The 16,253-nt window shown below is 45.5% G+C and overlaps 1 protein-coding gene across 1 annotated transcript in view; it reads right to left on the reverse strand.

The window, feature by feature from the left end:
* Positions 1–15,850, reverse strand: part of ARHGAP40 (Rho GTPase activating protein 40) — a 75,513-nt gene extending 59,663 nt beyond the window's left edge. Inside the window, exon 1 of the mRNA XM_044297913.1 lies at positions 15,734–15,850. The gene's annotated coding sequence lies outside the window, so the exon portion shown is untranslated. The remainder of the gene's footprint in view (positions 1–15,733) is intronic.
* Positions 15,851–16,253: the final 403 nt, after the last annotated feature.

Here is a 16,253-nt window from a genome sequence, read left to right on the forward strand (position 1 = left end):
ACCATAGGAAAAAGCACTAGCCTATGTGCGCTCCCACGGTCCAGGCCAACAGAGAGGCTGTTGATTTTTCCTATAATGTGAAAGCACGACCACCACTGATGGATTGTAGGGTGGTCGTAACTAAGGAAATGAGCAGTGTATAATGTGATCGAAAAATGAATCCAGCCAGCAAAGGAGGCAATTATTGTATTAACTTTCTGTACGCTCTTTCGCACTTGCGTTGTCCGGATCCGTCGTGTACTCCATTTGCCGGAAGTGCCCGCCGGATCCGTAACACCGCAAGTGAACTGAACTGATCCGTCTTCAAAATGCTTTCAGTGTTACTATGGCAGCCAGGACGCTATTAAAGTCCTGGTTGCCATAGTAGTAGTGGGGAGCGGGGGAGCAGTATACTTACCTTCCGTGCGGCTCCCGGGGCGCTCCAGAATGACGTCAGAGCGCCCCATGCGCATGGATGACGTGCCATGCGATCACGTGATCCATGCGCGTGGGGCGCCCTGACGTCACTCTGGAGCGCCCGGGGAGCCGCACGAACGGTAAGTATGCTGCTCCCCGCTACACTTTACAATGGCAAACAGGACTTTAGCGTCCCGGCAGCAACGGTAACCATTCAGAAAAAGCTAAACGTCATATCCGGTAATGCGCCGAAACGACGTTTAGCTTAACCTCCTCCCGTCACACTAACGCCGAAAGGCGTCAATGCTGCGGCGCTCCCAGGTCACACTAACGCCGATTGGCGTCATCTCGCGTGAGCCGAGATTTCCTGTGAACGCGCGCTCACAGGAGCGCGCGTTCACAGGATTGCGCAGTTCACAAGTTCATCTGCAGCCTGCCGGCCGCGATCATTGGCTGGCAGGCTGTAGATTTTTGAATCGTCCAATGAAATGGTTATGTCAGACGCTATTTTGAAAATAGCGTCTGATATAACTGCTGCCTGGTCCTCTGGTGGTCCCTTTCGCTTGGATCGACCACCAGAGGATACAGGCAGCTCAGTAAGTAGCACCAAACACCACACTACACATTAGATATTACCCTGTCATTTATTTAACCCCTTATTTAGCTCCTGATCACCCATATTAGACACCCTGATCACCCCCTTATCCACCCCCCTGTCATTGATCACCCCCCCTGTTAGGGTCCCTTATCACCGCCAGGTAGTTAGCTACTTGTTAGGTAGTTAGCGCCCTCCGCACCGCACCGCAGTCACCGATTAGTCGCTGATTAGCGTCATCGCTGTCGCTAATCAGCACTAGTACTATATAGTATCTGTAAGTGATCAATACTGATCGCAATCAGATCTATATAAGTACATTAGGGTCACCTTAGGTTCTACAAAAAACGCAGTGTTCGCCCGATCAGGCCTGATCTTGTGCGCACACTTGCGTTCAGTCCGCCCCACCGCAGTGACAGAATTTTTTTTTTCTGATCACTGCAAAAACCGTAAAATCGCTGCGCCGCTATAAAAGATCACTTTTGAGCTTTTTGGATCTTTATTAGCGATCGCAGCTTTACTTCGCAAGCACTCCTTTTTACTAAGCAGGTTTGCTCTTTTTCCTGGGTAGTCTCAGAGGAATACCCCCTAAATTTAGTGAACCCAAAATGTCAAACAAGGGGTATTCCGCTGAAGAGGCCTACAGGATTCTGGCCGTGATGGATGAAAGCGATGGGGACGCCTTATCCGCTGAATCCAGTGGTTCAGAATATGAACCTGTAGACAGCAGTGGCACTCTAACGGCTAGTGAGGATGACAAGGTAGAGGTCCCTGCTACGGCCAGACGTACCCGATCCCATGTAAGAGTTCTGCCTACCCTGCATGATGATCCTCATTTGCAGCAGAGTGGTGCTAGCGCTGATCTTGTTTATGGTGCGGCATACACCAGCAGCGCAGCACAGCCTGGACCTTCTACCAGCACTGCCGTAGTCCCTGGTGAAGTGGCGAGCACCAGAAGGGCAGTTCCAGCTGGTACGGTGGCACGTGCAATAACTCCCCCGTCACAGCCACCGCGTTCACAGGTCCGTAGAACCCTTAGTCTCCCAGAGGTGCTGGCAAATCCTAATTGGCAATCCCCTGATTCCGCCGCACCCGTATTGCCCCCTTTCACTGCCCAGTCTGGAGTTCGCGTGGAGACGGCTCATTTAGGATCGGCCCTTCAGTTTTTTGAGCTGTTCTTCACCGCGGATCTCTATGACCTAGTTGTGGCTGAAACCAACCGCTACGCCACACAGTTTATTACCGCCAATCCGGAAAGCTACTATGCCCAGCCTTTCCGGTGGAAACCAGTCACTGTTTCCGAGTTTAAATTTTTTTTGGGCCTTATCCTCAGCATGGGTCTAACAAAAAAAAATGTATTGCGGTCATATTGGTCTAAAGACCCAATACATTACATGCCCATGTTCTCTGCTGCAATGTCTAGGGCACGTTTTGAGGTCATCATGTGCTTTATGCATTTCGCGGACAATAGCACCTGTCATCCAAGAGGCCACCCTGCTTATGACCGGCTCCACAAAATTCGGCCCCTCATAGACCATTTGTCATCCAGATTTGCAGATGCGTATACCCCTAATGAAAACATCTGCATAGACGAGTCCCTAGTACATTTTACCGGGCGCCTTGGCATAAAACAGTACATCCCCAGCAAGCGCGCCCGGTATGGGGTCAAACTGTATAAGCTCTGTGAAAGGGCCACAGGCTATACATATCGTTTTAGGGTCTATGAGGGAAAAGACTCAAAACTGGAGCCGGTCGGATGTCCTGACTACCTGGGGAGCAGTGGCAAGATTGTCTGGGACTTGGTGTCACCCTTATTCCACAATGGGTACCACTTATACGTGGACAATTTTTACTCAAGCGTGGCCCTCTTTCGGCACTTACATATAGTCGGAATTCAATGCTGTGGTACCGCGCGACCTAGTCGCCGGGGCTTCCCCCAACGGCTCGTTAGTACCCGACTTGCACGGGGGGAGAGGGCTGCCTTGTGTGACCAAGAACTGCTCGCGGTGAAGTGGAGGGACAAGAGGGACGTTTACCTTCTGTCCACCATTCACGCAGACACGACTGTCCAAATTGAACGGGCAACTGGAGTCATTGTGAAACCCCTCTCTGTCCACGACTATAACCTTCACATGGGAGGGGTGGACTTCAATGACCAGATGTTGGCTCCCTATTTAGTTTCCCGCAGAACCAGACGCTGGTATAAGAAGGTGTCTGTTTATTTGATCCAATTGGCGATGTACAATAGTTTTGTTCTCTACAGTAAGGCTGGGAGAACAGGATCCTTCCTAAAATTCCAGGAAGAGATCATTTCGGAAATCCTGTATCCAGGAGGGTCCGTGCCCCAAGGCCCTGATGTAGTGAGCCGGCTACATGGCAGACACTTCCCGTCTGTCTATCCTGGTACCCCAACTCAACGTTCCACAAGAAAAAGATGTCGTGTCTGTAGCAGGGGTGGAATAAGGCGTGACACCACCTTTTTTTGTCCTGACTGTCCTGACCAGCCTGCCCTATGCATAGGGGAGTGTTTCCGCAAGTTCCACACTCAGGTACACTATTAGCATAGGGATTGCGTACACAGGACAGGCACACAGGGGTCTTAGGGCCCTTTCACACAGAGCTGCCACAAACCTCTCCTTTCACCTGGGACAAAGTGCATAATGCACTTCGCCACATGTTTGGGCGATTTGCGCTTTGCACATTGTCCCATGGGGAAGGAGAGGTTTGTCCAAAAAAGGTAAAAAAAAAAAAAAAAAAAAAGAAAAGAAAAAATCACCGGTAAGCAAAAAAGTTATTGTTCTGTTTCAAAAGTTTAGAAAAGTTAATGTTCTCTAAAGTTAATGTTAATAAAATTATTGCGTTGCGGCCTGGTTTTTTCTTTTTTGTTTTTTTGTTTTTTTACCTTCCAGGTGGACCAAGCGATCAAGCAGCTGCAGCACTGATGTGCATTCTGACAGAAGCATTGCGCTGCTGTCAGATTACACGCAAGTCGGTGTATGCGGCGCTGCAAGACGAGATTTCTACTCTGCAGTAACAGATACGTTTGCCGAAGCATACGAGCTGAGGAGGAGGCGGCGTTCCTATGCTTTGGCAAACACTTTGTATGTAAAAAAAAAATAATCCCGGCAATGATTTATTCATCCACATCGATTGATGCGAATGGAGAAATCTGGTTTGCCAGGGCATACGAGCTAAGTGGGTATGGATGTAGGGCGGAGCTCCTATGTCCTGGCAGACGCTTTTCCCCTCCCTTTTCTATTTTGGGCAGATATTTTTTCATCCACATTGATCGATGCGAATGAAGAAATCTGTGCCGTTCATTTTTTTCTTTCAGCCCAGAGGCTGAACGGAAAAAAAAAAATCTCATTACCTGTATGCTCAATATAAGGAGAATAGCAGAAACTCCTAATGCTGGCCATACATGTAATGATTGCGGAGACCCTCAAATGCCAGGGCAGTACAAACACCCCACAACTGACCCCATTTTGGAAAGAAGACACCCCAAGGTATTTGCTGAGGGGCATATTGAGTCCATGAAAGATTTAAATTTTTGTCCTAAGTTAGCGGAAAGTGACACTTTGTGAGAAAAAAACAAAAAATTTTTTTTTTTGCTAAATTATGGCCAAAAAATAATTTCTATGAACTCGCCAGGCCCCTCATTGAATACCTTGGGGTGTCTTCTTTCCAAAGTGGGGTCACATGTGGGGTATTTATACTGCCCTGGCTTTTTAGGGGCCCTAAAGAGCCAGAAGAAGTCTGGGATCCAAATGTCTAAAAATGCCCTCCTAAAAGGAATTTGGGCCCCTTTGCGCATCTAGGCTGCAAAAAAGTGTCACACATGTGGTATCGCCGTACTCAGGAGAAGTTGGGGAATGTGTTTTGGGGTGTCATTTTACATATACCCATGCTGGGTGAGATAAATATCTTGGTCAAATGCCAACTTTGTATAAAACAAATGGGAAAAGTTGTCTTTTGCCAAGATATTTCTCTCACCCAGCATGGGTATATGTAAAATGACACCCCAAAACACATTCCCCAACTTCTCCTGAGTACGTTGATACCAGATGTGTGACACTTTTTTGCAGCCTAGGTGGGCAAAGCAACCCACATTCCAAAGTGCACCTTTCGGATTTCACCGGTCATTTTTTACAGATTTTGATTGCAAACTACTTCTCACACATTTGGGCCCCTAAATTGCCAGGGCAGTATAACTACGCCACAAGTGACCCCATTTTGGAAAGAAGACACCCCAAGGTATTCTGTGAGGGGCATGGCGAGTTCCTAGAATTTTTTTTTTTTGTCGCAAGTTAGTGGAATATGAGACTTTGAAAGAAAAAAAAGAAAAAAAGAAAAAAATCATCATTTTCCGCTAACTTGTGACAAAAAATAAAAAATTCTAGGAACTCGCCGTGCCCCTCACGGAATACCTTGGGGTGTCTTCTTTCCAAAATGGGGTCACTTGTGGCGTAGTTATGCTGCCCTGGCAATTTAGGGGCCCAAATGTGTGAGAAGTACTTTGCAATCAAAATGTGTAAAAAATGGCCTGCGAAATCCGAAAGGTGCACTTTGGAATATGTGCCCCTTTGCCCACCTTGGCTGCAAAAAAGTGTCACACATCTGGTATTGCCGTACTCAGGGGAAGTTGGGGAATGTGTTTTGGGGTGTCATTTTACATATACCCATGCTGGGTGAGAGAAATATCTTGGTCAAATGCCAACTTTGTATAAAAAAAATTGAAAAGTTGTCTTTTTTGCAGCCTAGGTGGGCAAAGGGGCACACATTCCAAAGTGCACCTTTCGGATTTCACCGGTCATTTTTTACAGCTTTTGATTGCAAAGTACTTCTCACACATTTGGGCCCCTAAATTGCCAGGGCAGTATAACTACCCCACAAGTGACCCCATTTTGGAAAGAAGACACCCCAAGGTATTCCGTGAGGGGCATGGCGAGTTCCTAGAATTTTTTATTTTTTGTCGCAAGTTAGTGGAATATGAGACATAGTAAGAAAAAAAAAAATTTAAAAAAAATTCATCATTTTCCGCTAACTTGTGACAAAAAATAAAAAGTTCGATGAACTCACTATGCCCATCAGCGAGTACCTTAGGGTGTCTACTTTCCGAAATGGGATCATTTGTGGGGTTTTTCTACTGTTTGGGCATTGTAGAACCTCAGGAATCATGACAGGTGCTCAGAAAGTCAGAGCTGCTTCAAAAAGCGGAAATTCACATTTTTGTACCATAGTTTGTAAACGCTATAACTTTGACCCAAACCATTTTTTTTTTACCCAAACATTTTTTTTTTATCAAAGACATGTAGAACAATAAATTTAGTGAAAAATGGATATATGGATGTTGTTTTTTTTGCAAAATTTTACAACTGAAAGTGAAAAATGTCATTTTTTTGCAAAAAAATCGTTAAATTTAGATTAATAACAAAAAAAGTAAAAATGTCAGCAGCAATGAAATACCACCAAATGAAAGCTCTATTAGTGAGAAGAAAAGGAGGTAAAATTCATTTGGGTGGTAAGTTGCATGACCGAGCAATAAACCGCTAAAGTTGTGGAGTGCCGATTTGTAAAAAAGGGCCTGGTCACTAGGGGGGTATAAACCTGTGGTCCTTAAGTGGTTAAGGCCGGATCCGGATTAATGCCTTTCAATGGGCATTCATTCCGGATCCGGCCTTGCGGCAAGTCTTCAGGATTTTTGGCCGGAGCAAAAAGCGCAGCATGCTGCGGTATTTTCTCCGGCCAAAAAACGTTCCGGTCCTGAACTGAAGACATCCTGAACGGATTTCTCTCCATTCAGAATGCATGGGGATAATCCTGATCAGGATTCTTCCGGCATAGAGCCCCGACGACGGAACTCTATGCCGGAAAAGAACAACGCAAGTGTGAAAGAGCCCTAAATGCCCTTTAACATGGAAAATGTCCTATTTACAACAAGTTTTAATACTAAGGTAGATTTACTATTCCTGTATCTGGTGTAAACCTTAACAGGCTGTCTAGAGCGGCAACTGATTTATTTCAGGCTGGATGATAAATCAGGTACAGGGATAGACGCTTTTCTCGGACTCTGGACCAACCAGTGGCTGCATTAGTTTGAGACAGATTTTAGGCCAGAACTCGGGTGCAAACTGGCATATCTTGGGGCCACACCCATTACCCCTAAGTCACACATCTTTTTGAATTAGCTGCAGAAACTCTTTAACCAGCTCAACACTGGACCATTTACCCCCCTTATTGACCAGACGCATTTTTCTTTAAGTACATGGCCTTTTTATTTTGGCGTTTTTTTTTTTTTGTTTTATACCTAGGGAAATGTAAAAAAAAAAAAAAAAAATAGATCATACCAGTGTATTACTGTATTGCGGCGGCAGCAGGGAGCGCACGGCGTCATAGCAACCAGTGACGCCGTGCGCTCCAGCTCACAGGAGGGATCCAGGCCGCGGTTCCACAGCCCGCACACGGCTGCGAAACACGGCCGTGTGCATGGGGCCTTAGCTGCAGGTTTCCACTGTCGATTTCCTTGAATATCCACAGAGAAGTATCAAAATTCACCCTTGGGGTATGTTTTTTTTTTTTTTTTGTCGATTGCACACATGCATCAGATTTCTGAGGTAAAACCCTTACTGATTCTTCAGCATAATCCACGGCTAAATCTGCATGTAACATCTGCTGAAGAATCACAATGAATCTGTAGCGAGACCCATGGTGGAACTTTTCCCACAGTGATTTTCCTTCTTGAAGGATGGAATGTTAGAACCTCGATGTAGACTGACACTTGGCGAACTACAAAGGAAAAAGATATCACTGGAAGAAAATGTAACCGTAGTTATGGAGATGATATTCTCATTGTAGAACCCCTATAGGCACTGTAATGGTGGTCATAAGTGGTTGTTACTAGCATCTTTAAAAAATAATAAAATTTGCACCGATTGGAGACTAGTTCCAGAAGAATATTTTTTTATGTACAAATGCAGCCATTGTGGTTTTTTACCCAGTTACCAGCATTCACATGACTGAGATAATGAATGGTGCCCAGGGCCAGTAACTGTGATTCATCATGGATACAGGACTCAACAAGGAACACGTCTGGCTTTAACGGGAATATAATTATCTTGTAGAAATCATACGAGTTACAATTAGTCGCTTCATACCATTATGAACAAAATTAGTCATGCACCATTCTTCCTTTAAGAACAGATGCCTCTTGTTTAAGATTTCTTACTCTACACGTGGAGCTGTGAAGAAACTGCACAAAGGAGAGGGATTGTATCAGATGGATCCTTGCAAACCATGCAAGGTGCAGATTTGAAGCCAAAACTAGGACTATGGATACCTCAATGCTGTGAGCCAAGAGCAGCCAAAAACGTGACTGTAACAAGTGCCTTCTTATGAGGGAGAAAAGTATTGAATCTAACAGATGTTTTAGTGGCAATTTTAAGGGACAGTGCATTAACAAAAAGCCAGTGAAGGCACATATGTATTCTAGCTATGGACTTCACTGCATTTGGTTGGGGTTTACAAAGCTTCAGGTCCCCTATCATACTAAGAGATTGACCAACTGTAAAAGGAAAACTCTCTGCAGCTGGAAATTGTAAAAATACTGACTGAACAAGAGAGTATAGAGAAAGTGAAAGAAATTGCATGCCATGGCTACACTGGAAAGATTGATCAGAAAAATGACTTCCTACTGAACTACCATACGGACTATTCTTCCATATTTATGCAGCCTTGGAAAAACAGTCAATGCAACCTATAAAACGCTGTCCCTAACTTTGCAAATGCCTGTGTATGCCACCTATCGAGTTGCTCTAGTAAACTACAGCTAACTTGTTTTACCCAAAACCAGCCTCATCATTGCACAGCATCCTCACCTACAATGCCACTGCACAATGCCACTTCCAGTGGGACCTGCCTTGTACCCCAGAACCCAGTAACACTCAGGGCAACCCAACCACCACCAGACAGGAAGCCATAAAAACAAGAGTGTGCCCCGAGGCAAAGAAGTGTGTGGCCCTCCCTTCGCAGCACAGCCCAGGGAGCACCAGAGTAAGGATGGCCACTGTGAGCACTACAACCACCAACATCCACACTATCACTGCCACTCCCGCACTGGGTCCGCTGTAATAGGAGTCAATGTTCCAGTTTACTCACAGAACATATTCAAACAGTCAAGACTTTTGTCAGCAAAAATAAAAATAGTCAGCTTGCCTGCACCATGTGTACAAGCTTGTAGAAAGACTCAACACCTCTGTATGGGGTTCTTCACACATGAGTTTGGCCTGGAGCCCTCACATCAGCTCATAATAGAGTGGTAGATTTCAGGGAGACGTGCAGCTTTTCTGCGCACAGACGCAACTGTTTTTTCATGCACAAATAAATGATACCAGTCGAAGTGAGTATGAACCTGTCTAACTGAAAAACAACCACCAGAGGTCAGACTAATAACAATACTGCCAAGTCTAAGGTCTGTTTCACATTTGCGGTAAGCAGATCCAGCGGGCTGTTTTGGGTGGGGACAGCCTGCTGGATCAGTGAATAACGGGCGCTACCGAGACGAGATACCATCCGGCCCCATTCACTATAATAGGGACTGGTGGAGATTCGGCCGCTACCCGATAAATATGCTAAGAAGCGGGCGGGCAAAAACCGCTGCGTGCAGCAGGCAAAATAATACAGCTGAATGACATACGCCAGTCTAATTTTACTCCTAAAAACAGGCAAGCTTGATAAATGTGCCCCATTGTATTACAAAACAATTAATAAAAAATAGGGTTCCATAGAGGTCTAGGGGCCCCCTGCCCCCCATATGCGCTACTGATGGACTGTGCTGAAGGAGCCGCACAGGACTCTCCTGTGTGTCTGAGTCGTTCGTTCCAAAAACAGGGTCAAAGCCAAACGTATTTTGAGCAAGACGTTCCAGCTTTGACATGATAGGTTCCTGTTTTTTTGCACAAAATATATGGGCAGCATCATCACGTTATGGAAGTGTGACAAGAAAATACATACATACATGGTACAGATCTGTGCACAAAGTCTGAACAGATCCTCCATTGGACTCAAATAGTATTTAGAGTATTGCCACCTCTTTGTGCCCCCCCTGCTATCTCCTATGGTTAACCCAATGTCATCTTATGCATGGATTTCCAGGTCCCGTATAATATGCATATTTCTTTCCTTGTAATGTACGGTTCAAGTGTAGTGTGCCTGGTTTACCAGCAGGTGGCAGCAAGCTTGGCAGAGCTAGTTTTGCCTAGAGTGGAAATATCTATCCATTCTAGCCCTCTTTAGAGAGGGAGAAGAAGTTTTAGTTGTGAGAGTCAGTCTAGAGCAGGCATGCTCAACCAGCGGCCGTCCAGCTGTTGCAAAACTACAACTCCCAGCATGCCCGAACAGCCTACAGCTATCAACCTACAGCAGGGTATTGTGGGAGTTGTAGTTTTATAACAGCTGGAAGGCCGCAGGTTGAGGATCCCCTTTATGGGGTAAGTAGCAGGCCCTCGCCAAAGCCAGCCAGAGTACCTTCAACTTGGCTGGAACAAGAGAGAAGAAGTAAAGAGCCTCAGAAGCCAGGAGGAAAAGTTCCCTGGATAAAGATAAAGAGATAAATAAAGATAAAGACTGAGTCAGATACAGAAAGTCAAGTTCAGCAGAAAGGAAAAAAGTTTCTATTTAATCCAGGTAGCAAAGCAAAGCTAAAGGAAGTGACAGATGTAGCAGAGCCAAATATGTTTGCCTGCCAGAAGTTATGCCAAAACCTGCTAGTAACCAAGATAAAGTTTGGAAGATTGTTCCTTGATGAGCGTTTACTCAAGTAAAGCTGTATTCAACGTTAATACAAGTCTGGACTCAGTTTATTTCATCCTCACCTTCATCACCTATCCATCTTAGTTTCACTGCTGAGGTTTCAGTATATCCAGGTAGGAGGACCGCGACACGTGCACAGCCACACCTCAAGGGACATTATAGGCAACCCTTACACCACTGAGGTATTCCTACACCTCGGTACCACCACCACCTAGTTAGGGGGACCCAGTTCCTCGCTGCTGAAATGCAACAGGCATCACTACAAACTTTTAACCTCCTAATTCGACTTAAAGGGACCCCCCTGGACGACGTCGCACCCGTGGTGCGCTGCAGTTATTTTACTCTAGAATGCCACCGTACATAGGGGAGCATATAGCAGTAAACTCAGCACTACAGAAGGATTGCCACATCCACAACAGTATTTACTTAGGTAAAAAAAAAAAAAAAAAATCCATATGGATTTTTACACAGAATTATCTGCGTTTCCGCACCAAATCTGCGTCAAAGTCCGTGTGCATTATTTGTGGATTGGCACTGATCCCATCCCTTGCATTGCAAGGGGTGAAATCTGCACAAAAAATCCACAAGCTTCAGATTTCAAAATCCACACGGCAGAGCAATGTTCGCACGCAAAAAATACGCAAAGCGTACATGAAATTTGGCAAATCTTATTTACTTTGCTGGGACTGCATTTCCGCAAGAAAATCCACACCAAAATCTGCATGTAATACACAGCAGAGATCTCTTTCACACAAGAGAGTTTTCCGTCGGGTTGCGATACGCAAAGCAAACGCATAACATCCGGACTGAATCCTGACCCGTTTATTTCAATGGGTCTGTGCACATGAGCAACGTTTTTCACGCATAATTTCTGCGTTCAGAAAAAAAGTCGCAGCATTTTCTATATTCTGCGTTTTTCACGCAGCTCTGGTTCCATAGAAGTGAATACGGCTTCCGTGAAAAACAGATTGCATCCGAATGCAATGCGTTTTTCACCGATGGTTGCTAGGAGGTGTAGATTGTTATTTTTCTGTGTTTTTTTTTTCACGTACATACAGACAAAACAGACTGACCTTGCGTGCAAAACCATCAGCTTTTTCCTGAACAGACCCTGAGAGAATCCGTAACGCTCGTGTGAAAGAGCGTATAAAATGGAGCTGTGATACAGCTAAGTGCACAAGCCCTTATTTTGGAGAAAATGATAGAGGCAAGAGCAGGAGCGAGCTCGTATGTCCCTCTTGTTTGGACGCGCAGAGAATGAGGAACTCGTGCTGCACGCTCAGTGTTGTTTCCTTATTCTCATGCCAATAACCTCAAATAATCAAAACACGTTCAAGGACAAAGCCTTGAGTGGAAGTGTCTGGGTTGTGAAGACTTCCTTACCAGGTGGTTTTTACTTCAGCATATTCATAGTTAACGACTCTCCTGACATGTCTGGTTTAGTACCTACCTGCCTCTCCCATCCAATAACAATTCTGGAACTTATGACCATTTTGTGGCATTCCCCTATTATTCTAAACTTTATAAAAGAATTGCAAGCAGTCTGCGATAAAAGGTCCAGCTGAGGGTTACCAGTTGGGGGGGGGGGGGTGTCCCCTGAACAGTTTGACATTGGCAGCACTGATTGGATAGTGTCAGACTATGCAGGGACATGCTCCCAACTGGTAATACCTAGATGGACCTTCGTTGCAAACCGCTAGTAATTCCTTCATACAGTTCTAGAAGGTATAATAGAAGAATGGCATAACATTGAGTTATATGAAAAGATGCCACTCCATTCATTTCAGGGCGCTGCAGGGGGGGTATGGGGCCCCCATTCTTGTGATCGGACGGGTTCCAAGTGGTAGGAACGTCACCGATCTAATAGTTACTCCCTGTCCTGTGGACAGAGGATAACTTAATGTAACCGGAACAACCCTTTAAGTTGTAAGCAATCTTGTGGACTACAGCTGGCACTCAAGAGTTAAAATTAAATCAGTAAGGCTAGGTCTACACGACGACATTGTTGCACCAATGTCGCGCGACAATTTTTATAATGGCAGTCTATGGTGTCGCACTGCAACATGCGACATGTTGCGACTGCGACGCGACAGTCGCAGAAAAATCCATCTTGAATGGATTTTCTGCGACTGTCGCGTCGCAGTCGCAGCATGTCGCATGTTGCAGTGCGACACCATAGACTGCCATTATAAAAATTGTCGCGCGACATTGGTGCAACAAAATGTCGCGCGACAAATGTCGTCGTGTAGACCTAGCCTAAGGCTCATGCACACAAACGTATTTTGTTTCAGAGTCCGTCCCGTTTTTTGTTTTTTTTGCGGAGAGGGTGCAGACCCATTTATTTCAATAGCACACTGAATGTCCATTCCGTAGCCCGACAAAAAAGATAGAACATGTCCTATTCTTGTCCATTTTGTGGACATGGTAGGCATTGTTACAATGGATCCACAAAGAAAATGGATGCAATACGGATGTCATCCGAATTAATTGCGGATCTGTGTTTTGCGGACCACAAAATACATATGGTCGTGTGCATGAGCCATTAGCCTTTTCTGTCACAGATCGAAAAGGTGTTGTGAACTCTCTGTCCAGGAAACATGCACAATGTGTCGGCTGTGTCTCCCTTACCCGACCCGAACCGACTGCACAGTACAATAGCGCCACAATAAGAGATGTACCAACTGTTTCATAAATTACTATGAAGCGGTCAGTTCGGGTCAGGAGAGCCGCCGTCGGCGGAGGATGTGACCAACACGCAGCCCATGTTTCCTGGACCCAGTATGGTCATGTGAATCAGCCCTAAGGCTACAGTATGTCCTAGTATAAGGCCTCTTTCACACGTTTCACGCGTTTCTTGCGTTCCATATACGTTCCGTATACGGAACCATTCATTTCAATGGTTCCGCCCAAAAAACGGGATGTACTCCGTATGCATTCCGTTTCCATATTTCCGTTCCGTTGAAAGATAGGACATGTTCTATTATTGCCTGCAAATCACATTCCGTGGCTCCATTCAAGTCAATGGGTCCGCAAAAAAACTGAACACATACGAAAATGCATCCGTATGTCTTCTGTATCCAACTATTGAAAATGTTATGCCCAGCCCAATATTTTTTTTTTTATGTAATTACTGTATATGCCATACGGAAAAATGGAAACACAACGGAACAACGGATCCGTGAAAAACGGACCGCATAACACTGAAAAAGCCATACGGTTGTGTGAAAGAGACCTAACGGAAATGCAGCAGATTTGCCGCAGTGGATCTTGGTGCAGCAAATCCATAGCCTTGTACAGTACCAGCAAAGTGGATGGGATTTTAAGGCTACTTTTACACTTGCGTTCAGGGTTTTGGTTGTGAGTTCCGTTTGAAGGCTCTCACAAGCGGCCCCGAACGCATCTGTACGGCCCCAATGCATTCTGAGTGGATGCGGATCCGCTCAGAATGCCTCAGTCTGGCACCGTTTGACCTCCGTTCCGCTCAGCAGGCGGACACCCAAACGCAGCTTGCAGCGTTCGGGTGTCCGCCTGGCCGTGCGGAGCCAAACGGATCCGTCCAGACTTACAATGTAAGTCAATGGGGACGGATCCATTTGAAGTTGACACAATATGGTGCAATTTCAAACGGATCCGTCCCCCATTGACTTTCAATGTAAAGTCTGGACGGATCCGTCTGAGCAATTTTCACACTTAGAATTTTTTCTGAAATATAATGCAGACGGATCCATTCTGAACAGATCCCATCATCTGCATTATAGGAGCGGATCCGTCTGTGCAGACACCAGACGGATCCGCTCCGAACGCAAGTGTGAAAGTAGCCTAAGACATCTCATCCGCACACACGCTACGTATGAAAACCACCGCGGAAATTGACCCGTGGTCTGGATTTGAGGTCTGCAGCATGTCAATTTAAGCCTTATGCACGCGACCATTGTTTTGGTCCGCATCTGAGCCGCAGTTTTTGTGGCTCGGATGCGGACCTATTCACTTCAATGGGGCCACAAAAGATGCGGACAGCACTCTGTTGCTCCGTTCTGTGGTCCGCAAAAAGTATATAACCTGTCCTATTCTTGTCCGTATTGCGGACAAGACTAGGCAGTTATATCAATGGCTGTCCGTGCCGTTGCGCAAATTGCGGAATGCACACGGACGCCATCCGTGTTTTGCGTACCGCAAAACACACAACGGTCTTGTGCATGAGCCTGTGACTCTCCACTGCAGATTTCACCTTTTGCTATGACGAGGGTGCGCCGCGACAGACTTCATAGTTTCAGTCACGTGTGAACATAAGTCACTGCTAATAGAACAATATAAAAGGTATACGTCTGAATAATCTTCTGACGGTGTGAGGCAGTAAAAATTATATACTTTATTAATAAATAATAAAAAAATGGGGGGGGGGAATAAATGTATCACAAATCCTCAAAATGTAACAATAAATTTATGATAAAACAAAAAGACACTTGCTGGCTGAAGAGTGTCAGAGGAAAGACAGAGGACTGTGACATATAGGTCAAATCACTCCATCACTATATAGGCCAACACACGTGTCACAAATAACGCACAGTCAGTGCTGCCCGACAATCCGATTGGGGCTGCTTAACAACATGTGTGAACACAGCCTAAGCCTTGTGCATAGGGATGAATATCTGGAGCTCGCCCTCCTAGCTGCCAGTAAAAAAAAAAGTATCTCCAATCAAAGCTGAATTTGCCAGTTTCCCAGAATTTTGTTGCGGTTTCTATTACAAAGTTTGAATACTACGTTCCCTCTATTAACCCTTTTTAAAAGTGAAATTCTCCTTGAATTACTGCTGAACAAGATAGAGGCAGAAAATAAAACCCTAGAACATTACCATTCACGCCTAAAAACCTGGGGCGGTATTAAAAGCACAAAGTAACTGACACCCTGGGAAATGACATGACAGCGTACGGTACCTGCTGATAGGAAGCCACCGGGTATCACAAAGCCTGCCCGTCCAGCACTCGTGTCCTAGTGCCCCTGAAGAAGCTGCTGCTGGCTGTTCCTCCTACTGATTACAGCAGCTGCCACAAAGAGGAGGGGAAGGAGAGGAGCAGGGCTACTGCTGAGGGATCCTTTAAGGCTGCAGCTGCTCTCGTGCACAATACAAATGGCCTTGTACAATGCGCTGTTCCCACGAATAATTGCTCTCTTCATGCCTCTGTCCGTTTCCTTTCGCCACGTAAATGCACCGCCCTAGCACTAGTCTATGCACAACTCTGCTGGAGAAAAGATGTAGCAGAGCTGAACTGAGGGGGGGAATTTACCATTCCCCTTAGGCCTCTTGCACACGACCGTATGGCTTTTTCAGTATTTTGCGGTCCGCAAAAAACTAATCCGCCAAAAATACGGATGACGTCCGTGTGCATTCCATTTTTATTTGCGGAACAGAACAGCTGGCCCCTGATAGAACAATAGTATCCTTGTCCGTTATGC

This window comes from Bufo gargarizans, chromosome 6, assembly GCF_014858855.1.
Source record: "Bufo gargarizans isolate SCDJY-AF-19 chromosome 6, ASM1485885v1, whole genome shotgun sequence".
NCBI classification, from domain to species: Eukaryota; Metazoa; Chordata; class Amphibia; order Anura; family Bufonidae; genus Bufo; species Bufo gargarizans.